We start from the raw sequence: 24,959 nt of genomic DNA, 5'->3' as shown, positions 1-24,959 counted from the left end.
CAATTAGCAATGTTTAGCTTGATCTTGATTTTGATAGATCTCTTTTCTTTTGCCTAATTGTCATGCCTTGCATTATCTTAATGAATTAAGACCAATTCTGTATTTTTTCAGTAATCACAACAATGAAAATACTCAGTAATAAATGTTTTGTCACTACCACTGACAATTTTACGAGCCTCACATTTTCCTACATAGGTGAAACTATAGTACAAGGCACAATAAAAAAGTAACTGAGGGCCAGGTACGGTGGCCCTGGCCCTCACGCGGAGGGCGTGGATCACGCCTGTAATCCCAGAACTTTGGGAGGCCGAGGTAGGAGGATCACTTGAGGCCAGGAGTTGGAGACCAGCCTGGGCAACATAGCAAGACCTTGTCTCTATAAAAAATGATTTTAAAAAAGTAACTATGATGTCAAGGATAAAGTATACTATAGATACTACTTGTACTAGTAAATATTTTAACTAGAACTTAAATTCAGAGTTTAAATTTAACCAGTGCTAATGTGTCTACATTCTCTTTTGCATTTTGATATTTGGTCCTTCTAAATTCACCGTTTCTCTAGAATTAAAGTGAGTTTAGGACTGACTTCACCAGTGGCGTTACTTGTACTGGACAGGTTCATGGTTTTCATTTAGTCACTGAGAAGAATTTGCCACCAGAAACAAGGTGCTAATTTTTTCTTTGTCTGTTTGTTTTATACTTTTCTGGGTTCAGAAATAATGCAAAGATGTGGAAACAACCCAAGTGCCCATCAATACATGAGTGGATTAATAAAATGTGGTATATGCATACGATGGAGTTCTACTCAGCCACAAGAAACAATGGTGATACAGTGCCTCTTGTATTTTCCTGGATAGAGGTGGAACACATTCTACTAAGTGAAGTAACCCAGGAATGGAAAAACGAGCACTACATGTACTCACTATCAAATTGGTTTTAACTGACCAACACCTAAGTGCACATATAGGAATAACATTTATTGGGCGTCGGGCAGATGGGAGGGGGGAGGAGGGGATGGCTATATACATACATAATGAGTGCAGTGTGCACCATCTGGGGGATGGACATACTTGAAGCTCTGATGGGGGGGAGGGCCAAGGGCAATATATGTAACCTAAACATTTGGACCCCCGTGTACCCCCATAATATGCTGAAATAAAAAATAAATAAATAAAATATTCTTTTTTTTAAAAAAAGAAATAATGCCCAAATATGAAGTCATTATTCCATAAATCTCAGATATACAAAATCTAGCTTGGTAAAAATAATGAAATTTCAAAGTTACCACAAAGGACCTGAACATTTAAATCGAAATACCTAGAAGACAGATTTCTGAACAATGTGTCTCATAAGGAAAGAGAGCCACCATTTTCTGTCTAATATATATTTTCTGATGATATATTACTTCAGATGACAGAGAAACATGCCCCATGACCTCTTTAAAATGATATCCAAAGCTGATTTGGCATAATAAGGCAAATAAGAGTCTGGGCCAGTCATGGTTCTAGTGCAACTACAGAATTTAAAATACTATGCTCCTTTGTTCTTGATAAACAGGTGTGGCTAACAACAGAGTTGCCTTTTTTTATTCTAATTACTCCCTCTGACCAGAGAAGCAGGTAGATTCTCCGCTTCTTTTCAAGCTCCCTGATTATCCTCACCTTATTTGACCAGGTATAGTTTAGCTTGGGAAGAAAGAGATACTTGGGATCCAAAACTCAAACTATACTCTTTCTATATGGCACTAAAAATCCCAGATCAAAATTTCAACAACATACACTTACTTTGGTCAGTATCACAGGCACTCTTTAGAGGACCCAGCTATATGGAATACCTTTCCACTGTCCATCAAACTGGAAGTGTTTCAGTTTAACTCATCAAAGCATCATAAGAAGAGTTAGAAGAAACCTTTTATGGAGACAGAAATGAAATTGAAGAACCTATGTCCAGTTCCACACCAGGAACTTAGTAAAGCATGAACCAAATAATCTGTTTCCCTAGACATTTCAGATATGGTTTTGCTCAAATTATTCTGATACTACTTCAGCTCTTCACTACTCTTTACGAGGCACAAGCAGTCATCATCTGCTAACGATTCCAGATAATTCTGATTTGGTGACAAAAGAGTAGTGCAGGAGGTTCTTGCTATCTTTAACTCACTTTCAAAGCACAGTTTTAGAAGACCAATGGAGAAAGGGTAGGGACCTGCAAGGAAGCCTTTCTGTTAATGTATTTATTTCCCAAGTGGAAGGGATCTCCTACTATTTGACAAATCTAGAGAAAAGGGGATTCTATTATGTTATGTTTATAAACAATGCCAATCTACTAAGCTAGGTCCTCCCCTGAGACAGGTCTCTACAAAGGATACTATTAATGGGTTGCTGGTTCAATCTGCCTATGATGTCATTATTTCCAAGATCTTGAAAGAGACTATATTGTTTCTGGTGGCTGTAGGCTCTATTTCAAGAATTGTACAAAAACACCATTATTCTCTAGGAACCCAAATCTAAAAACTGTTTATCTTTAAAGTTTAACTGTTGTCGTTCGCTTTTACAACAGAACAGAAACATGCAAGTGAGTGGCACATTGGATCTAGCCACAGGGCATTCATTTCACTTTTTAGAACTTGGCCCTTAGCATTGTGGAGAAACAGCTAAATTTAATGGACAACCAGCAACAGTTTATATCTGTTCACAAATTAATTACATACTTAACAATTAGGTTTTTCAGAAATAATTCAAATGGCTTCTGTGGATGGTGTATATTTTTGATCCAGCCCTTGGGACTTAATGTGGTTTACCAGTGCTCTGTAATTACAATTGAAATTCATCAGCAATAAGAAATATGCCTCTTGTATTATGATACCCAAAGAGTCTGAACATCCCTTATTTCAGAGTGTTAGGACAGATTACCTCTCTCTTTCCCTTTCTCCTTCTCTCTCTTCTCCCCCGACCCACAAGTGTGAGGGCACGTGCGCACAGGTGAATACATGAACAAATATACACAGCCCCTCGCTGACCTGCTTTGACAAAGAACTTTAGTGCAAAGCATTTTAAGACTATTATCAAAATTCACGGCAACTGTAGATGAAAGGATTAGGCATTATAAATAATTGTCATTATTCTCTCATTCCTCCAAAAGGGAATCTCTTAATCAGTGCAGTGCCAAACTGGACACTCAGGGAGTGCTTAGTAGGTTAAAAAAGAAAGCCACCAACTTGCATGGATCCAGAAGTCCAGGGGAAAGATGAGTAATCAACTATACTCCAGCTAATGTGACCAAAACTCATGCTATGGCATAAGTGTTGGATTGGATACAACCAAAAATTCCAGTTGTGCCCATTGGCCACAGGCACTTTACCCAGGTATGTAAAGGATGAGAATCCAGAAATACCAGTCCTACGGCTTGCAAGGTCATCTATTAAAACACAAGCAATTGAAATAAATATTTTATCAGATCTGATAACATCAGAGACACATAAGAAACAAATGTGTCTACATTATTCTGTCTGCTTTTAAAATCTAAATAACTATTTTCATATTTTCCTAATGAAAACCAAATCAACCCTCCTTTCAAATACAAAAGCCCAGGCCAGCAGATGAACAGTCATGATCTAATGAATCCAGAGGTAAAGCTCCAAAACTACCAGCCACATAAGGCTATTATCACAAATTGGTGAGCACGTCAATGTTGTTTAATGTCCTTTTCATATCAAATGAGGGGATCTAACACAAGGCTGAAATGTAGCCTAGGGGAAATTTCTAGGATGAACTTCCTAATGTTTCTGATATACATATATGAAGAACAGGGTTGTAAGAAACCTAGAGCTGAGGAGATGACAGCCCTACAATAACATACTGAAATGAGCACACATAAAAGAAGATGGATTTTAGGATCTCAAAGGCATAATAATCTGGTCAAAGAATTTTCGCTATGTTAAAACATGAGAGTATTTCCAATTTATAGAATTTGAGAATTCTTTATAACAAGAATTACCTCTATAGATCAAGAAGAATTGAACTCTTAATGACAGCCTTTAGACTTCAAGGTATTAAGTAAACACAGGCTTAAAGTCAGATAATGTCTCCTTAGACAACGATATCAATGCTAGGTTGTTCTTTGTATTGAGGATGAGGTTGCTGCTTTTACTATCAGAATGATGTGTTCATTGAATTGTACTTTGGTGGTGGGCAAAAGGATCCAAGAGTTATACCTGCTGGCTCTTTCCAGGGCTCTCTGGTAACCAAAAGCATACATTTTCAAGATGGCTATCTGACCTTTCAGGTATAGACTGGGAAACAAACCATGCTTTGCTAACTAGCTTATGATGACACTAAATCCACTTTATCATGGATGCATTATTGACAAATGTACCAACCAGCTCACTTATGACTGATAATGTAAGAAGATATAGTGGACTTAATTGCCAAAAAAAAAAAAAAAGAAAGGGAAAGAAGGAAGGAAGGAAGGAAAGAAGGGAGGGAGGGAGGAAGGGAAGGAAGGGAAGGGAAGGAGGGAGGGAGGGAAGAGGGAGGGAGGGAGGAGGGAAGGAGGGAGGGAGAGAGGGAAGAAGGAAGGAAGGAAGGAAAGAAGGGAGGGAGGGAGGAAGGGAAGGAAGGGAAGGGAAGGAGGGAGGGAGGGAAGAGGGAGGGAGGGAGGAGGGAAGGAGGGAGGGAGAGAGGGAAGAAGGAAGGAAGGAAGGAAGAAAAAATCATCTAGCATTCCCCAAAGGGACAATGTTTTATGATTTGAAAGAAATAATATACATTGCTTTACATTTCTACAGCAACTCGCATCAGAAGATTTGTAACCACTTTTCAAGCATTAATTCCCACAATATGCTAAGATGCCAAAGAGGGTATTTTACAGAAAGAAGAATGAGCCAGGTCTGGATCTCCCCGGAGCTCTGAACCCACACTGTCATCTCAGATTAGGTGGAAAAGGGATTGCCCAACCACTAACTACAGTTAGCTAGATGGGCTAAACTTAGCATTTCCATCATGTTGTCTCAAATTGCACATAGTCATCATGCATGTCACTCCCCTCAATAGATCAGAAGCTCCTTGAGGGTAAGAGCTCCTCTGTCTTAATTGTTTGCCTTCATACTACCTAGTACAGTCTCTTGTTCCTAATAAGCATTACATACATGTGTGAGGTAATGAAATGGAACTCTATACATTCTATGTATTTGTTGCAGCTATGAGTAAGTTTTTCATAATGTTGCATAAGCTTATATGCCTACTTGTAGCAGATCAGACACAAGAAGGCATGTTTGGAAATATCAGCACTAGTCTAATTGCTAAGCAATTGGGCATTATTTAGAAGCCAGCTACCATGCAATTATCAACACCTCATTTTTAAATATATGACTTTGTAACGTCCAAAGAGCTTCCATATCTTGTTCTTACTTGAACTTGAGATAAATGTTGTGAAGAAGGGAGTACCACCCCCATTTTCCACATGAGAAATTTACAAAGCACAGAGGTTAAGTGACTTGCCCAGGGTCACAAAATAAATGAAAGAATTGAGACTAGAATCTCTTAAGCTCTTAAACTCTTGTCAATTCCCTATAAAGCACACAAATAAAATGTGTATTCAAGTAAACCCACAAATGCGCACACTCTTCATACAGACATTTTATCTTCCCAAAATATTCATATAACAGGTCTAGCTTTTTCATTTTCAACCCACTTCAGGCTGGTACTTACTGATTTCAATTGCTTTTCCCATCCAAAGGCCCAAGGCTAAGTGATTTACTGACAAAACTCCAACAGGTTTCGTTGGCCACTTGTACTAATTCTTAGACGGCCTTGTTTTGGAGCTTGCCTCTTCTGGGGCACTCACCAAGGGAACTCTGCTATCAGAGACAGGGGTGTGCTGTTTCAGAGAGCCTCGCCAGGGAGATACCATTACAGTGTGTAATGGAGGGAAGCCAATTCTAAGATCATTTGATCAGGAGGAGCTGAGCTACTTGTTAGGCAGGAGATTTGCAAAAGCAGCCGGACAAGCAAGGGAGGTACTAGCTCTTTTTCAGCTGCCTAGTTTCAATCTTAGATCATGCAAGAGATAGTTCACTGCTGACATACATACAAGCACACTCACACAGAATACATTCATGTTCTCTCTCATACACCCAAGCAAATGAGGTCGGTTCTGCTGTAGTCCTGGTTCTCTGCTAAACATTTTTATAAGTGACTTCCATTGTTTTCAGCAGGAACTTGACATCAATTGAGTCCAATAAGCCGGTATGTTATAGTTGCAAATTTCAATGTCAGATTGCAAATAAGGAAATCAATAGGTATACTCTAGCATCCAGACCTCATATATTGCATATATTATGAGGGACAAATAGCTGTTTTTCTGTTTTGTTTTTTTTTAAATAGTTCTCTTTCAAATGCCTTAAGCCTCTAAATGTATGCAGCACCATACTTTATTATTCATTGCGTATGCTTCATGAGCTAATGCCAAAAAAATGCTAATAATTACCTGACATGTATTTATATTTGCAAACTGAGGCATTATTACAGGTTTCAGCTTTTTATTTCCAATATTGATGCTTCTAAGAAGAGAAAATAAGATGCGTAAAGAACAGAGGTAGAAATATTTTTAAGCATAAAAAAACAGAATTACTCTAAAAGATGCCTCAAAGGAATGGGTGGGAAAAAGACAAGGGAAGCAAAATCTAGTGATAAAACATTTCCTAGTTCTCAAACAGAGAATGTAACATCCTTGGAAGCATTCAGATGGAACAAATTAGATGCAGACTAACATCCCAAGTGAGCAGGATATGGTAAACCGATGTCCTGAGTCTCTGGAATTCTAACTGCTCTTGGTTACTATGCATGAATGATAATTATACCCTTCCTTGATCCATTCCAGTGAAATATCCACAAATTTCCTCAAATTTAGGTTCAGAAATCCAATTCCTGAATTTACAAGGGCTTTTTGCATACCATAGGGGTGCCTGGGCACTGCTTTTCAACTTGCGCATTGTGGCTCATCATCCTAGATCCTTGCTCTATTCCCAGGTTCCCTGTACCCAAATAAGCTTTCTACAGGCAAGGTGTCCATTGCATATTTGAAGAAAAGAGCTACATGGGGGCAATTGAGATCTGATATTATTTCTAAGCTCGGACCTTAAATCAATTTAGCAAAACTCACATTTTACCAAAAGTGACTTCTTGCCAGAACTGGAGGCTAAAGAATTTGAACTGGTATAAAATACATCAATTCTTCCTCAAGTTTTTGCCCCTTGACCTAAGTTTATATGCCCATATTTTAAAAGAGCTGGACGTGCATTTCAGCATCCTATTTGGGAGCTATGGTTAAGGAAGATGAAATATCATCTATTAAAAAAAAGGCTTTCCTCAAATACTGAAGGAAGAATGGGACATAACAAGGCCTACTTTCCATCTGTACCACTTCACAGTAGGAGGGGATAAACATTCAGCTGACCATGGGCTTAACTGAAGAAATTCCAAATCTCGGCTGTAGGAATTCTCCATCTTTGACCTCACCAACGACAAATGTTTTGCCTTAAAGAAAACTCACCATGGGTATGAAAAAGATCATAATCAGCCCAAAGCAATCCTTCTAGAAACCAAAATCCTGATCAGAAGGATGAGCCCACAATATGTTGGCTTTCCCATACCCAGCTTACCAAGCTCTTCATTTGCAAGTTGCTGGATCCACCAAGTAGTTTGTTCCCTTTGCTGCTCATCACTTTAATAACTGGTTGCAGCTGCTCACACACATACAAAGCAAAGATTGCTATGTGCCTAAGTCTTTCTGTGGCCCTGGAAAGCTCCCAAGCTGAGATAAGAGGACCCCAGCCTTCACCTCAAAAGAAGGAAGATTTGGTGTTCTGGGAGGAAAATTGCAGATAAAGCAGAAGCATTGTTTGGTGCAAGAAGCTGGAATCAACAGGCCTGAAGGGAAATCAGTCAGTAGCTCCTAAATTATACCTGTGGAGCCTGGGCTGTGGCCCAGAACACATCCTGAAAAAAATATTGGGGAGAGAAAGGGGAAGAAACCAGGGTGTTCATAATAAATATACATTATTCTGTATCAAATTATGCCCATCTCAGAGTGTTCTTTCTCCTTCAAGATGGAGCCTGATAAATTCCCAATGTCTTAGCACTCCCAATCATGTTAGCCAACCAGCAGCTGGTTTTGTGGCCTTTAGCAGATTGCCTAGACATGCCCTACACTCTTCTGCACATCTTAATAACAAGAGTCTATTGGTTACACAGCTGTATAAATAGAGGAAAAGAAAAGCTCTTATGACATTCAAACATTGCTTTTTATAGGAAAATGTACCAATTAATGCTTTATCCTTGTTGATTTCTGGTTGACTTTCATTTCAAAGAATCCAAAACAGAGATGTACTACACTTTGAGAGGTCAGACAGTAACTCTAGTATAAAATATGATCTATTATTAGGACTCCTAAAACAACTCATCTGTGAGGGCATTCATTTACTCATACAACAAATATTTACTAGTTCCTATGTACCAGGTACCATATGAGGTGATGAGTGTAAACAGATAAACAAGCATCGAGCTTTGAGTGAGGTTATAGGTTCCAGCAGTGGGTGTCATTCCTGGCTGCACATTATGTATAAAATCTATGTCAAATACATGGACAAAAATAGAACTACAAAACAACTAAAGATATGTGCATTGCAAAATGAAGAGTGCTAAAAAAAAAACAGAGGCTTTACCACTTCACAAGAGAGCAAGACTCTCTTTACCTGACTGCTATATGAGAAATCATACTACCACACATGAGAAACGTGCTTGATATTATTCCAAAGAACATCACTGCTTGGTCTTACATCCCCCTGTCACCAACATTCATATGTACCAGGTATTATGTCAGGAACAGGAGGTATACAAAAAGAGATGAATAAAGACCAGACCTTATCTTTGAAGAGCTCACAGTCTAGTGAGGAAGGCAGACATGCATACATACAATAGGAAACAGTGTGATGCAACCCAGGTAGGAATAAGATGCTTCGGAGGGACGGAGCAGGAAGGGTAATTCATTTTCCCAGAGGGGCCATAGGATATACTTGAGCAGGATTTTAAAAACAAAAAGTTCTAGGTTGGTATCAGGTATCATTATTCAACAGTATATTTCAACCGATGAACACTCCAAGCATGCTAGACTAGGTTTCTTAGCCTTGGGCCCCTGTTTCTGCTGGACTAAATGATGTCGGTGTTGTAGAAGGAAGAGGACAGATCTTAAACCTCTGGAAGAAAGTAACATATGTAAGACTTAAAAAACCAGGACACTGGCTCCTGATGAACTACAGAAGAAGGGATCAGTATGGTTTGACACAAAGCATTTTCTAGAACTATAGCCACATATGAGCAAAACAAACTTCTTTTTGGGAAATGTGTTAGGAATATAACACTTGTATTAAAAACACTATTTCCTTTCATGATACATTTAAGAACTAACTTGCATCTTGTTGTGCATGCAGTCTAAATTTGGGGAGGGAGTTGATGTGTGTGTGTGTGTGTGTGTGTGTGTGTGTGAGTGTGTGTGTTTATTAAGAGACAGGGTCTCACTCTTTTGCTTAGGCTGGAGTACAGTGGCATGATCATAGCTCAGTGTAACCTTGAAATCCTGGCCTCAAGTGATCCTCCTGCCTCTGCCTCCCAAGTAGCTTGGACTACAGGCATATGCCATCATGCCCAGCTAAGAAAAGAAGAATGACTAATTCCAGTCCTACTTCTGGATTATTCTGTGGTCTTTAGGAAATCATTAAACTTTCAGAAATTTATTCATTCAGCATTTACATAGCATCTATTATGTGTTGAGGTAGGCAGAGTATGCTTTGAAAGGACAGTGGAAGAAGGGTAGCAGGAATTTACCAGGTTCTAGGGTGAGAGATGAAGAAGGCTGTCCCTGCCCTTGAAGAGACTTAACATATAATGGGTGACAGCCATGACATGTCAGTGCAAAGATGAGAAGAGGTTTCTGTGGAAGAACAGAGAGAGGGACTCCCAGTAGCCTGAAGAAGGAGGCTTCATAGGGAAAGTATACCAGAGTTGAATTAGGAAGAATACGTAACCAAACCATGTTTCAAGCATAAGGAATAATGCATGCTAAGGCCTAGAGAAGATTAGAGAGAAGGAAGAGGAATGGAAAAAAGTAGGATTAGTAAAGACAAATTAAGAAGGGTCTTATAGGCCTTTCTACAGGGTATGGACTCTTCCTGTGTATATGAAGAGGTTTCAAGCAGCAGGATAGCATGATTAGCTTTGAATTTCAGAACTGCTACTTAGGTGACAATGTAGCAGATGTCTTAAGGTTGAAGACTTGGGAAAATTTTTTCCCATGAAGTGGGATATTCTAGGTGGCAACATGGAAATAATTTTGAAAAGTGACAACACTAAGAAAGTCAGCCAGGGAAGCAGAAGCACAGGGAGTAAGGGTGAGGGGGAGACTAGAAAAGAGAGATTTCAAGAGGGGACTCTATTGTGAACATAGGCCAAGAATGGCAAGGATGCCAGGCCTGGTGGGATTAGCTGGTCTCTGGAGCCCAAAATGGAAATCTGGGTAGAAATATATTTCTATCCCAAGAGGCCCAGAGGAGGGTAGGAGGCCTAATGGTTTTTGTAGCCTTTAGTTTATACTTGGGATTCCAAATAGAATGGCTCCTCAGTTTCCATATTTGTGAAATGAGAGCAACCAGCTAGCTTAGAATGGTGATGAAAAACAATGAATGAAGTTGGTGTGCTGATAACAAATATGCGTATGTTGGAAGTCCTTTGTATTAGCAGCCATTGGACCACCAGTAATAATTGTATTCTCAAGAGAATGAGCACAAATAATTCTAATGTTTTTGGCCAATAGGACAGCACTTATAATGAGTTTTATAGAAAATTCACCTAAATTTTTATACAGACTTTAACAATAACCATAACAATTCTACAAAGACTAAATATCTTCAAATCGACCTCAAATACGTAACTTTTATATAAGTCAATATACAAAAATGAGAAGATAAGAACAGTGAAACACTGGAAATCTCAGTAAAAATTAAATTAAGAATATCTAGTGGGGGCCGCGCGCGGTGGCTCACGCCTGTAATCCTAGCACTCTGGGAGGCTGAGGCGGGCGGATAGTTTGAGCTCAGGAGCTCAAAACCAGCCTGAGCAAGAGCGAGACCCCGTTTCTACTAAAAATAGAAAGAAATTAATTGGACAACTAAAAATATATAGAAAAAATTAGCCAGGCATGGTGGCGCATGCCTGTAGTCCCAGCTACTCGGGAGGCTGAGGCAGAAGGATGGCTTGAGCCCAGGAGTTTGAGGTTGCTGTGAGCTAAGATGACGCCACGGCACTCTAGCCCAGGCAACACAGTGAGACTCTGTCTCAAAAAAAAAAAAAAAAAAAAAGAATATCTAGTGGGACGCAAGCCAAATGTCTAAGCACCTTGTCTTTGAGAAGTATAAACCACATAGCAAGTACTAAAAACCTAAGGGAAACTTCAATTCACATGTGGTAGAAAAATTATATCTCTATATCCATTCCTCTCAATAGAGATAGCGATATTAGGAAAATAAATACAATTGCAGCAGCAGTTCTAACACATTCATTTGGCATTAGGAAATTGTTCAATGGAGAGCTGAACGTGTGGGCTGAAGATGCTAATTTGGAGGAAGAGTATAGAATAAAAAAGAAGACCTTAGGGGAACACCAACATCTAGGGGCTGGAAGAGGAAGAGGGACCAGTGATTCCTGAGAAAGATGGTCAATGAAGTAGAGGAAGTGACAATATGATGTCATGGAAACAAAGGGAAGAGTGCTTCAAGATGAATGTATGGCTATGAGGCAAATGTTACAGACAGGTCAAAAGTGCTCCTATCTTTTCATCCTCCCATCCTTTCCCTGAAGTTTACTGGTCTTGTAATTTTCATGTCAGAAGAGACATGGCCAAGTGGCACCAGAGGTCTGTTGATGTGTTTCAGTGTTTTAAGAATTTCCAGACTCTGAACATTTGGTGTTACTGGAGTAGCATGAACAGAACCACACAGTATGCCTCAAGAAAGATCTTCTTGGTGGTGAATGATGCCACTGTGGCCATATTATCACTCAGCCCTTTTTGGAAGGGTACTGCTATATTATGTCACATTTGTTGTACTCTTGCATGTTCTGGGCATTGTACAAGATACAGGGAGAAGCAGTATGGTTCAGCTAGCAGATAAACTGTAGCTCACATTTAACTTGTTTTTTACAAGAAGGATTATGTTCAGTTCAAATAGCTCTTATTTGCTAACTATAGTTCCAAAAGCTTTGCCAAGTGAAGATGCAAATATTCAATCTGGACTGATGCTTTCTCAGCCCAGCACTGCCAATAATGAGCTTCATGACCTTGGGTATATTGCTTGGCCCCTCTGAGTCTATTTCTTAATCTGGAAAAGGTGACCATCTTACCAGAAGGTTATGAAGATCAAATGATCCACATGTGGGAACTGCTTTGAAGTAATTTAAGACATTCTACCAATGCAAGATGTTTATAATTATTGCCACAGATTTCACAAGCCATAAACAAAATTGCTATCATTTGTTGAGATCTTATCATGTCCCAAGCACTCTGCTAAAAGTTACTCATGTACAAGTTCACATAACCTGCATAACCAAATAAGGTATTATTATTACAGTACTTCCACTTTACAGATGAAGAAACTGACATTCAGAGACATTAAGTCACTTGCCAAAGGTCATAGAGCTAGTAAAGAGAAGACTATACAATCCCACGTCTGTGTGACTCCGATGCCCATGCTCTTATTTCTGCTTCCTTAGTCACACAAAGTGTGATGTGATGCTTTCTCAGTTACAGCTTTTGCATGGGCACAAATGTTCTTAGGGCTTTGCAGCAAGTGAACTGTGCCTCCACTGTGGTGCTTGTGATCAAAGCCTAGAAATGGGCAGATCTTCTACCCACAAAGTGAACATTTCAACATTAAAATCAAGGGCAGATGACTGCCTATGGTTAAAGAGCCAACTGCTGGCTCCACCTACACCAGGAGTCACTTCCACCCACTACTCCCACAAGTTTTGTACCAGCAAATGAAGGCGGCATCACTGAGGGCTTCACTGATTTCAGAAAGCGGGGAAGTTGTAGGACTAGAGGAAACATCTAAAGTAAAAAGACACATTGTCGTAGTGGCAAGATAAACATGTCCTAAAGTGACACAGGAATTGAGGAAACTCTCTATGGATTAAGCCTTTTTTTCACTCATCTTCTAGAGTAGGAATGAGCACTGACACCTACCTTGTGGCTAAGCAGAAATAAAGACTTAAAGGAAAAGACGCAAAAAGTCCTGTGAAAAATCAGGTCTTTGGCTGCAAAGAACCATACTGATTCTATTATCTCAGGGATCTGTCCCTTTGAAGGCATCCACCTCAAATGGCTATGGGTAAAGATAATAAGACTCGTCATTTGTTGAACACTTACTATAAGCCAGACATTGTGCTTAACATTTTCACATATTATCTCATTTCATCCTCCTAACAATTCCATGAGGTAGATGACATTACTGTCACTCCCATTTTACAGATCACAACACTGAAGCTTAAGGGGGATAAGTAATTACTCAAACAGGGTTGCCCAGCTAGGAACTGGCCAAACTGGGATTCAAATGCTGGTCTGCCTGGCTCCACAGTTGTTGCTCCTAACGCCTCTATCATAATGGAAGAATGGGTTATTAAATATTTTGAAAAGTGTAAAATATCACATAAATGCAAGGGAGTGAGTCTTCTCAGTGTTTCTCACTAAATTCAAGTAAATTCAGGTAAGTGCATTTTCCCTTCCTAATATTCAATCAGTACTGTATATTGTAGGAATTGCCTTTGGTGAATCTGGAGGTATTGGCAAAAAACTATCAAATGTAAAATTGCCAGCAAATGAAGGTGGCATTAGCCTTCTCTTGAAGGAGGTGGTGGCTAGATCTTAATTAAGTACATTTCCATTAAGGTCTATAGCTCACTTTTCTTCCTCTACCTTAGGCCCAGTGACAAAGTGCTCTATAACACAATCTTCTGGGGAGATGGCACAGCTCTGTGCTGAGCAAGACGTCTATGAGGAGGTTTACTTTGGGAAGTGGCTTCCCTAAATTCTGAATGCTGTCCCCAACCACTTGTGGGTCTTCAAGGCCTTTGGAGCTTGAAGACCACTGGATTTCATGATAAAGACCCCTCCAAGCCTAAGCTTCAAGACTTGTACTGATGTTGATGGGAACTTTATCCTTCCCGCACAGATGTTAGTACATCAAGGGCAGAGTATTGTGTCTTTCACCCATTTGAATCTCTCTCTGGGTCTAGCACTATGTGTGGCCCATAGACAATCCCTAGTCTGAGCCAGTAATGCCACCAAAATTCTGGGATTGAGGAAGAGAAGAAGAGAGACACTGGATCTGGACTGATAACATGTTGCTGCCCATCTACTCCTTTTAGTTTCTTAATTGAGTCTCACGAGTAGCTGCTCTGAACCTAGCATTGTGCTAGGCATCAGGAACCCAAAATGAGCAAGACGATACAGTTCTTGCTATCAAAGAAGTTTTCAATCTACTGGCGGGTGGCAGGGGGAAGAGGGAGGTTGAGTGATGTTCCATAGTATAGGCTGTTCCCCATAGCATGCCAGAACCCATATCAAATGGCAGCACGGGCATATTTTGCACTCATTTTTGCTCCAGGGAGACTCCAGCAAAAGAAGTCACACACTAGGGAGGTTCCTACAAGGTGCTCTTGTGTTTCAAAATCACTGGTGGCAAATGGCTCTAGTATAAGGCTCCTAATCCACTGGCTCACTCCTGGGTTTGTGTTTCTTTTTACCCACTTGCAGGAAAATCTACAGTCTGTCTAGGGTGCAAGGGACTTCCTTCAGCTTATCTTTACCCACGCCTACTGAGAAATCTCCTCTGGTAACTTGTGAGTAACAGCTGTTGAAATTTCAGTGGGGTCTACGTACGCACATGCACACTCATAGTAGAAATTTACTTTACCATCCAGCTAGTTCATTAACCTTCTCTTTCTTTTTCTTGAATGCCATGTTCCAGGGTTAACAGGGTATTAAGTATACCTGGCTACATCAGAGGTGCCTGGTGGAAGCAGTCCTGCCCTTTCCATGTGTGTAAACAGCAGGCAATTCCACATCATAAACATAAAACTGGAGACATGTACTTTTGCATAGGAAACCAGTAAGAGTGCATAGACACATTCTTCACCTTCTCCCCATCCTGGGAGAGAAATGGCGTGGCAAGTTAAGCCCTGAACTTTCAGAAAACAAATACATGATCTAAACTCCAAACTCCATTGGACAGGACTGGCTAAGGCTCTATTAGAGATGACCGTTGTTAAAGAAACTATGTGGGAAGGATAGAAAACTTGATCTGTGGGTTTTCTGCTCTGGAAGGATCTATCTTGCATTGGCACGCTGGATAAGACCAACATTCTTCTTTTGGCCACTGGTTGCCCGAAAACCTTTTAGCAAAGATGAGGAGAGAACTAGTGGCAAAGAGAAAGAAAAAAGAAAGGTAACTATGAATACAAACTACTGCCTGCGATTGGAGGTATCACAGTGTATGTGTCAGTGAGAAAGTGTGTCAATGCAACAATATCATAATATCAGTATGGGGGGCACAGTAAGAGTTTCGGAAAGTATTATAAGGACATGCATGAAAGTGTGGGTCACTGTCAGTATGTGTGACTCAATGTGCATAGAGGTGGGTCAATGTGATTATGTCAGTAACGGAGTGTAGGTCAGTATCAATGTGAATATGTGTCACTGTTAATGTGTCCGTGTGGGAGTCTGAGTAAAAGTATATGGTGTTTACAGGAGAGTATGTGACTGTACGGGCACATGAGACAGTGTCGGTTAAGTGTATCTATGCATATCACTGTAAGTAATGGTGTGGCAGGATGAGTGCGTGAGTCTGTATGGCCATGCATAGTATCAGTAATTGCCTGTGAGTACACGCAGGTCTCTATGTGAACTGACCATTGCAATGTGAATTGTGTGTGGTATGTGCCAGTGTAAATGCAGGTCAGCGACTGTGCGTGTCATCACATGTGCACTAGTGTGAATGTGTATAGCAATACGAGCAATGTGAGTGAGGATGTATCAGTATGAGGGTAGGAGAGTAGAAACATGTAAGAATGGGAGTCTGTGGTAAGCATGATGTTGCCATGGTGAAAACGTGTGATGTATGAGTGGGAGATGGTGTGTGAGAGAGCATACATGTGAATGGACATGAGTGTGGGAGAGTGTGACTGTGCATCTGTGGGCATGAGCAGGAGCACATAATTTTGAGTATGTGAGAGCGTTTGAATGTGTGGGAGTGTGAGCATGTGTGAAGTGTGCCTGTATGCTAATGTGAATTTGTATGCATGCTGAACGTAGATGGGCATATGTGTCCATGTGTCAGTGTGAACACACCATGCGATTGTGTCTAAGTGTGAGAGCGTAGAGTGATGGTTGTTAGTGAAAATGGCTGAATTTATGAAAATGTTTATATATGGCTATATTTCAGTGTGTGTGCCTGTGAGTTTGCTACAAAAGGTGATTATGTCTCAGTGTGAAGTAGGTGAGGGTGTGAGTGTGAATGTATGTCAAAGTGTGTGTCTCTAGGTGTGAATGTGACTATGTGTGAATGTGCCGGGGTAGGGGGACGGTTTCAGCACCATGTACATGAGTGCAAGAGTGTGTAATTCTGAATGTAAGAGCGCAAGTGGCTGAGATGGTGCTTATGGTGTGAGAACACACAAATGCGAATATATTAGCATATATGCACGTGTTTATGTTCCTGTGAGGAGTTATATGACTGTGAGGAGGAAATAATGATATCAGTGCAAGCATGCTGGAGTTATGACATTGACTGAGTCTATGGCTGTGAGCATGGGAAAGAGTTTGAGTGTGTGTAGGGGGAAAGTCAATGCGTATTTGTGGGTAGACTAGGTGTGATTGTACAGGAATTTGAGCAGGTCAGGGTGACTGCATCATCGTGTGGATGTGAGTGGGTGTGAAAGTACGTGACTGCGAGTGTGTGAGAGTGGAACAAATAGCACAAAGGTGTGAGTGGGTGTGAACGTGAAGAAGGAGTGTGTGGTAAGCGTGACTGTGTGTCAGCATGAAAATGTGAATATATGAATGTGAGTGTGTGGCAGTGTGAATGTGCCTGAATGCAAGTGTGTTTGTAAATAGGACTGTGTGTGAGGGTGAGGGGGTAACAGTGACTGTCACTACTAATGAGTGCAGTGTGAAAAGTGAGCAGGAGTCTGGGAGTCGCTGTGGGAATGTATGAGACTGCATGAGCATGCTCGCGAGGGTGAGTGTACGTGTGTGTGAGCACTAGGGGGGACCGGAATAACTTGGGATGCTGGGAAACTCTCTCTAGAAAGTATCTTTCTTCCCAAAGCCACAGCATGTCTCCAGTCACAGGCAAGTTACTTAGCCCCTCTCAACCTCTATCTCCTTGTTAGTAAAACGACAATGATAATAACACCTAACTTGAGCTAGTATCACTTGTATAATCAGAAACAAAAATAACTAGTAGCAAAAATACCTACCTTGCAGAGTTACTGTAGGAGCAAATGGTATCATGCAAATCAAGTGCCTAGCATAGAGCTAGCAACAGTAGACACTCAATAAATAAAAGTTATTATTGTAGCTGTCATAGAACACCCAGGAGAGATCCAGGAGCTTGCTTTGTATTTTAGGCAGTTCTAGTTACCTTCTGTCCGTCAAGATCTATAGAGGATCCGCTACCAGAACGTCGCTAGAAAGTTGAATGCATCAGTATCAACAAGGCTGTAATTTCATACCTTCAATTCCACGGCTGAAACTCTGGAGCTTCCCTTTCAGGAGAAGGCATCACAGAAACACCTGCCGCTGAGCTGCAGTTTTACCTCGTCCTGTAGGCCCAATGTATGCTCAGTGTGAAAGGGAATTGTATCGCTTATTTCTTGGTTTGTTGTTGTTGTTGTTGTTGTTGTTTAGTTTGTTTCTGGTTGGCTATTTATTTATTTATTTATTTTTGGTTGGCTGCTTTTTGACTTGGGCAATAGGAGAGATGCCTTACAAGTAGCCAACAAAGAGACAAAGGACCAGACAGAGAGACAGAGGGACAGCAAGCTCCAAACAGGTAGCTGGACTGCAGGGAATAGCAACAGAAAGCCAGATGGTGAAGCTGACAGAAGAAGCTCTAGTGACTGCCTCAGAGGCAGACAAAAAGACAGGTGGATGATCAGAGAGGCAGGCTGAGTAAAACCTGAAAGAAGTGCAGAGGAAGAGAGAGGGGCTCAACTTGCAAAGCTGCCAGGGAACTGTCAGGCACTTTTAAGGGAGACTAGAGACCTGTAAAATCTAGTCCCTGCCCTTGAAGAGCTTACAGTCTGGTTTACCTGCTAAGACAAAGACTCCAGAAACCATGCGAGAATTATCTAAGGCAGTAGAGAAACAAGTGCTACACTGCATGCTACAAACTCAAGTGTTGTTGGAGAACTGGGGGAGGAAGTGCACCTTGGATGGGTGGGAAGGCAGAGGGAAGGTTCAGGAAGGTTTAAGCTTACTCTGCCAGGCCCAGAAGCAGGGATGGATGGAGTGGGAGTACATTTTGAATAGGAAGGTAAAATTAAGGTTATAGGGCAGTAGAAATCACAGGAACTGACAGGCAAATTTGCAGCATGTGGCTGAAATGCCACTTAGACATCAGGAAAGGAGGAGAAAAGGAAATGTCAGCTTGATGGGAAGCATGTCTGTGTTACACTGAAGTTCATAGATGGTGCTTGACATTTGCAAAAGACTTGGCAATGATTGTTATGTTGTTTCTCCTCCTCACCCCAAAATGTAGGTCAAGGCTGTCATTCCCATATTAGAGATGAGGGAACCAAGAGACCAAGGGCAGCTGTACGAGGCAAAATCTCCCAGAAAGCAGGGGTCATGCCCTGAAGCCTAGCTGGCGAGGCCCAAGCAGGGTCTTTGATATCAGCAGCACTGGTGGAAAGGCAGTATGCACTTGGATTTGGAGATCCCTAACTCCCTGCCTTGGAATCCATTACTCACCTCACACTGCCACCGCTGTAGGACCTCAGCACAGGTGGATGCTGCCCATGAGAAGGGGCCGGGCTGGCTTCAGCTCTGACGGATTCAGTGCTGGGCACACCAGTGGCCACAAGATGCAAGGACTCAGCTGCTCTTTCTTGGGGGAAACCTGCCGAGAGAAGCATTGTGGGGGAGAGGGAACCTGTTTCCCCACCTGCTACTACTCCCTCATCCAACCCCCCCCAAACATCTAACACACACACACACACACACACACACACTCTACAGTGAATTTCAGAAAATCCCTTAAGGCAGCTAGAGAATCTGAGAGGCAAGAAGTGTAAAAAAGCATTGTTACATAGGATTCCAGATAGGGCGTGGAAGTGGGAGGTAGGAGATGGGAGTTACATGGTAACTACTGTTAGTCACTTCACCACTCTGGGGTTGCTTGCTGTCAAGTGGAAAAGACCTGTCCTTCCTAGTCGCCTTGGACAAGTGTTAGGAGAACTAAATCAAATAAGACAGATATGAAATATTTACATAGTTTGCATAATCATGAAGAAATCTGCATAATTACAGGAAGCGGTAGAGTCTAGTGTACAATAGAAAAAAATGAAGAGATGATGGCCAATGCAGGTTGGGTCCGGGAATATCTGCACTTCCTGACAACCTGGCACCGCTATTCAGTTCATTTCATCCCTTGACTCCAGGCCTCTGCCTCCACTCCCATTCCCCTTCCCGCCAACCTCTTTCACCAGGGAAGGAATAAAAGTCTGTTTCCCAGGCAATAGCATTCTGCAGTCCCCTAATTTGCTAACATCTCACAGCTGCTGAGGGCCTCAGTCTCTGATCTTAATAGGAACTTTCCTCTACCCTCCTATCTCCACCATACGCATGTCTTCCCCAGTCTTCCCCAGATTTCTTAGGGTGGATGTATACTATTTGCTGTGGCTGTTGTTGCTTTGGTGATAATTGACCCCATCCTCCCCACACAGGTTTCCCTGTCTAACTACGAAGGAGACAGGGTCTCTTTAACCCCTCCCTGCTCTGCCTTTTCCCACAATCAGTTGAGCCTCTCAAGGGAGAGGCTGATCTTCCCCTTTATAGAACCCCAAGCTCTGCAATCCTTCCTACTCGGCTTCCTACTCCCCTTCCCTCAACAGTGTTTGTCCTCAGAGAAAAGCAGCAACTATATGCTAATTCCTAAAAGAACGTGATTCAGGCTAGCATCCATTTGAGGATACCAGAATGAACGGGGTCCTAATCCAAAGACATAGATGAATACCTAAAGGTGGCGCGATAGCAAAACAGAAGGCTAAGGGAGCCAGGAAAACCACATGATCTCCAATTCCCCGTTCTCAAAAAAAAAAAGGCCATGCCATACTCTGGGTCTGCCTCTTGCTCTTGGGCAAGACTCCAGAGCAGCCTGTCCCCCAGCGTCCCTGGCATTCCCTGTGTGCTTCCCACACGCATACTCCAAACAGCCTTTCCAAATCCCACCCACTGCGCCACTGAGTGGTGTACCCGCCCCCTCCCTCGCTGCATGAGCTCACCCTGCAAGGAGGTGGGGGAGGAGGGAAGGCTGCCAAAGCTCCAGAGAGGGGTGGGGCTTGAGGAGATCACAGAGAAGAATGGCCTCAAGAAGCCCCCTGCCTGTCCCTGGGGCTGAGGGCTGGTGGAAGAGGCCGTAGTATCTGCTCATTAGGGTGGGAAACTGTGCTAGAGGAGGTGGGAAGAGGAGGGGGCACCACCAGCCCGTACTAACCAAGAACCCCCATGTTTTTGAGCAAGATCAAGAGCTTTCCTTAAGCCTACCTCCACCTCCCCATAGCCGCCCTAATTGTAGCACAGCTTACTAACGCCATGGCAGCTTGCCGTGAACCCACCACTTGCCCAGCTTGAGCCAATGCAAAAGCAACTGGGAGGGCATTGAACTACACCTGGTAGCCACACTCCTCTTGCCTGCCTGGGGGAGCGCTGTGTTGAGTGTGTGTGAGCACACGCATATTCTGGGTCATGTATCTCTGTGCTGTTCCCTGCGCCATATTGTATGTGTGTGTGCTATGTCGTATAAATACCATGTGTGTATATTGAGTCTGTATCATGTTGGGTGTGTGTGCAGTGTTGTGTTAATATCGTGTTGCATACATGATCATGTCAGTACGCTATTGTGTGTGTACTATGTGCCTGTACCGTGCTGGATGTGTATTGCATTTCTACTATGCTGTGTGTATGTGCCATGTACCTAATTTGTTTTATGTCATGTCTATGCCACGTTGTGTGTCTCTACTGTGTTGTAGGTATTGTGTGCCTCTACTGCCTTGTTGTGCATGGGATGCTCAGCCTCCTGTTAGACAATGAGGTAGAAATCAGTGCACACATCTTGTATATACCCGACACCCACCACCCCCCAACCTTGCTGCATTTCAGCTTCCTGCCAGAATCCCTGTCTGAGGACTAGGGCTGCCATCATGGGGATGGGTAGGGTGAAGCTGTGGACAACTACTCTCTCTATCACAGAGCCTTCCCACTGCAAGTGCCTTGCCCAGCACCGAAGATTTCTGGGAAAGAAGTTTTGGAAACTTTCTCAGGCCCAAAGAAGGAAAGGGCACTGGGTCAGGGGGGATGACTCCCTTTATAAACCCCCAACCATATGCAAGAAGGAGAAGGACTTCCAAGAAGCAACAGCTGCCTGAGTTTCTCTGTCAGCCTGCTTGGAAGGACTGAAACCCTTCTTCACAGGGAGTAACAGCTGCACAGGGGCATTGGCGCCCAGGCTGGGTGGGCTGTGGGATACATGGGGAACTCTGTCAAAGGTGTCTCCATTGAGGTCACTAGAGGGCGCAATTGTGCTGATTGTTAGGAATAGTGTCTCCTTAGGATGCAGAATTCCACAACGTCCCAGGGCTCAGATGAAGATGGGGGAGGATAGAAAGGAAAAAGATACACACCCCTAGCCAGGCCCTTCCTTCACCTTCACCCCAAGCCCTTCTGTTTTGAGACTGAGTTAGGGAGTAAGGGCCACTAGTGAATATCTGCTGTCTACCCATCCCACTGGGGGCCTTCCTATAAGACCCCCATACAGAGCTTTTCAGAGTCCGTAGCACATTCTCAACTTGGACTTCTTTTTTTCCTCTTGTTCCCCATTTACATAAAAGAAAAGTAAAGCCACATTGCTGAAAGAGATGAAACGTGTGTGGTTGTGGGGTTGTTTGTTTTGTATTGTTTTTGCCCAAACTGGAGGGAATACAAAAAAGAAGGGGTTATTTTTGGGGGAGAGAAGCTGTACTTTAGTGGACCTGTCTTCATTACCAAGAATAAGTGGACTAACTTCCTACAATGTCACTACCATCTTAGAGAACACCTAGTCTAACTCCAATTTGAAAGACAAGGAAACTGAGGCCCAGAGAGGGGCAGACATGCTCAGACCAGAACACCTGACTTCTGAATCCCAGGGTTCGTTCCACCCCAGCTCTTGCTGCTCCAGCCCCTAAAAAACTTCATCCTCCAAATCCAGCCCCTTCCCATCTCTCAGAAAAACCCCAGCCTTCCTCTCCCCCACTGTGCAGATTCCAAGGCCCTCCTGTTCCATCTCAGTGATCGGGCCTGTGACCACACCTTTGGAATGATTTCCTCTCCCCATCAGTAAATTGTTAATCTCTTTCCACTCTTCAAGGTCCACCTCCCCATTATGTTTCCCACCCCCAGACCCAGCTGCACCATTTGGCCCCTCATTGCATCCCCTGGGTGTAGCGCAGATTGCCCCAACCTGCAGATAATTGACCGAATGTGCAAATCAGACACAGATCTATTGCATTGATTAACATTTCCAATTAAACTCCCGGTTAGGCTATATTAGTGACTCAAATAATCACCGCGTATGTAAATGCAAATGCCTTCCAAAGCCACGGAGCGCAGTAGGAAGCGACGCATTTCTGGGAGGAAATGGAAACAGATTGCCAGATCCGGAGATTCATTTGGTTCTCCGGTACCCCTAAATCAGATTTTAAATGTATAGTTGTTAGTTGATCCGAGGCTCAGGCTTCACACCTGAAATGGAGGATTCGGGTCCTGCGCGCCGCTGCAGGCCCTTTCCCGCCCCCTGCTGGAGAAGCTGTGTAGTGCCAAGTTGGCAGGAGAGTCCACCTCAGGCCCTGCAGAGGGAACCGCCCCTGGCAGGTGGTGGGGGGTTGCCGCTCAGGCTTAAGCTATGCCCCAGATGCCTAGACAGCTGCACTTACCTTCCAGGGCAGAGGATTTACACCGTCCGCCACGCACACAGTGTCCCAAGGGCCCCTCGGAAGTAGGGCTTTTTTTTTTTTTGAGCAGGGGTTCCAGACCTGGCTCTAGCCCACCAGTGTAAAAGCAGTCAACCTACCTGTCCAGGCCAGATTCTTAGCTCCCCACCTCCTTTTGAGGCCATGTACCCCCAGTTCCCTCTCCTTATCCAGGAGGAAAGAGCCAGCTGTTGAGGCTGCTGCTCATCGAGTTTCTTCTCGTTCCCTTGGCCAAAGTTACTGGCTCCTGAAGGTGGGTTACACTGGTGGGAATGCTATTGATTTCCTAAATATCTAGAAATCATTCCCCTAATTCTTGGCTGAGCCATAGCTACTTCAACCACCAAAACTTCTCCATCTCACCAGGGAGATCAGGGCCTTTGGGTTCCTGATATGACGATGGCTTTTCTTCCTCTATCTCTCTATAGCTTTGCTCTTACCTAGTCCATCTGATGATACCCAGTCCGTCTGATCTTACATACTCCATCTGATCCTACCTACTCCATCTGATTTCTAGATCTGATCTTTTTTTGCCTTGGCCACCCTCTCTGACCTCATAATAGCTTAGTCTCTGATCTCATAATAGCAGAGTCTCCGATGGCAGCACCTCCCCATCCCCACAGTTATTCCTCATTCACCTCACCTGGCACGTCCATTACCTACTGTCCCCCAAGACCTCAGCAAACTTGTGTGCTCTATATACCATGTTCACCTCCGACCAGAAAAATCTTCAACCTGTGGGAATGGTCAACTAGTCAGAATGTCCCTAGGGTGCTGTGGCCCCTCGCCTATATCCCTATTGCACATGAACCTCCTTTATCCATTAGGTCTCTCCTAGAAGGCCCACTTGCCTGTCCGGAGCCATTGAGGGTCTGCTCCTTGACATCCCAAGGTTTCTCTGGCCTCAGGATTCTCAGCTGTAGGATCTCACCCAGCATACCTCCTAGACCTAGTCTCTTCCCATTTAGTTTCTTGCATGGGAATGGGGGGGTATGACATTTGTATCCAGAAACAGAGCCTTACAATGGCTCTCTCTCCAAGTCCCAGCCTGTTAATCATCCGTTACTGTATTAAGCCCCTTTGCCCAAAGGTACCCCTGATTGGGGGTCTCAAGTACCAAATCACAGATCTTGCCCAATTACAATTTTGCAAATGGCCCAGTGAAAACCGCACTGACCTTTACACCTCGCTCATCCCAGAACAGGGCCACAGTGCTGTCACCAACAGGAATGGACCTCCTTCTGTTCCAACACCTCAGACAGCCATACAGTTGGCCTGGATTTGAGTCTGCAAAACCATGGGGGGAGCAAGACTAACATGGCTAAAGGCTTCCCTGCTGAAAGCCATTTTTTTAAAAATAGCACTGCAACCGCCCCCATCATGCTTCCCAAAGCCAAGCCACTCACCCTTCTCTCCTTTGCTTCTACAGACCACAGCCCAGAACCCTCAAGTCCAGAATCTGGAACTGGATTCTGGAAGGTGGGACCAAAAAAACAAGTGGGATCTCTGGCTCCTTGCCAGAACCACCCTCCCCGTTGATCCCCCACCCCACCCCTCAACAGCCACCTAGGGAAGGAAAACCTGCCAGAGCAAGAATCTAAAATGTTCAGTTCACCCAAAAGTGCA

At 43.0% G+C, this 24,959-nt stretch overlaps 1 protein-coding gene across 3 annotated transcripts in view; it reads right to left on the bottom strand.

Annotated features, from left to right (window-relative positions):
* Nucleotides 1-24,959, bottom strand: part of PAK3 (p21 protein (Cdc42/Rac)-activated kinase 3) — a 272,401-nt gene that overhangs the window by 92,858 nt on the left and 154,584 nt on the right. Inside the window, exons 2-4 of one of the 3 annotated variants that reach the window (XM_012645243.1) lie at nt 24,740-24,805; nt 24,511-24,620; nt 19,078-19,225 (exon numbers count right to left, since the gene is read on the bottom strand). The exons of the other annotated variants lie outside the window; for them this stretch is intronic. The gene's annotated coding sequence lies outside the window, so the exon portion shown is untranslated. The remainder of the gene's footprint in view (nt 1-19,077; nt 19,226-24,510; nt 24,621-24,739; nt 24,806-24,959) is intronic. 3 annotated transcript variants of the gene reach the window in all.

This window comes from Propithecus coquereli, unplaced genomic scaffold (assembly GCF_000956105.1).
Source record: "Propithecus coquereli isolate 6110/MARCELLA unplaced genomic scaffold, Pcoq_1.0 Scaffold104, whole genome shotgun sequence".
NCBI classification, from domain to species: Eukaryota; Metazoa; Chordata; class Mammalia; order Primates; family Indriidae; genus Propithecus; species Propithecus coquereli.
The sequence above is the reverse complement of the archived record's forward strand: the minus strand, read 5'-3'. Positions and strand labels throughout refer to the sequence as shown.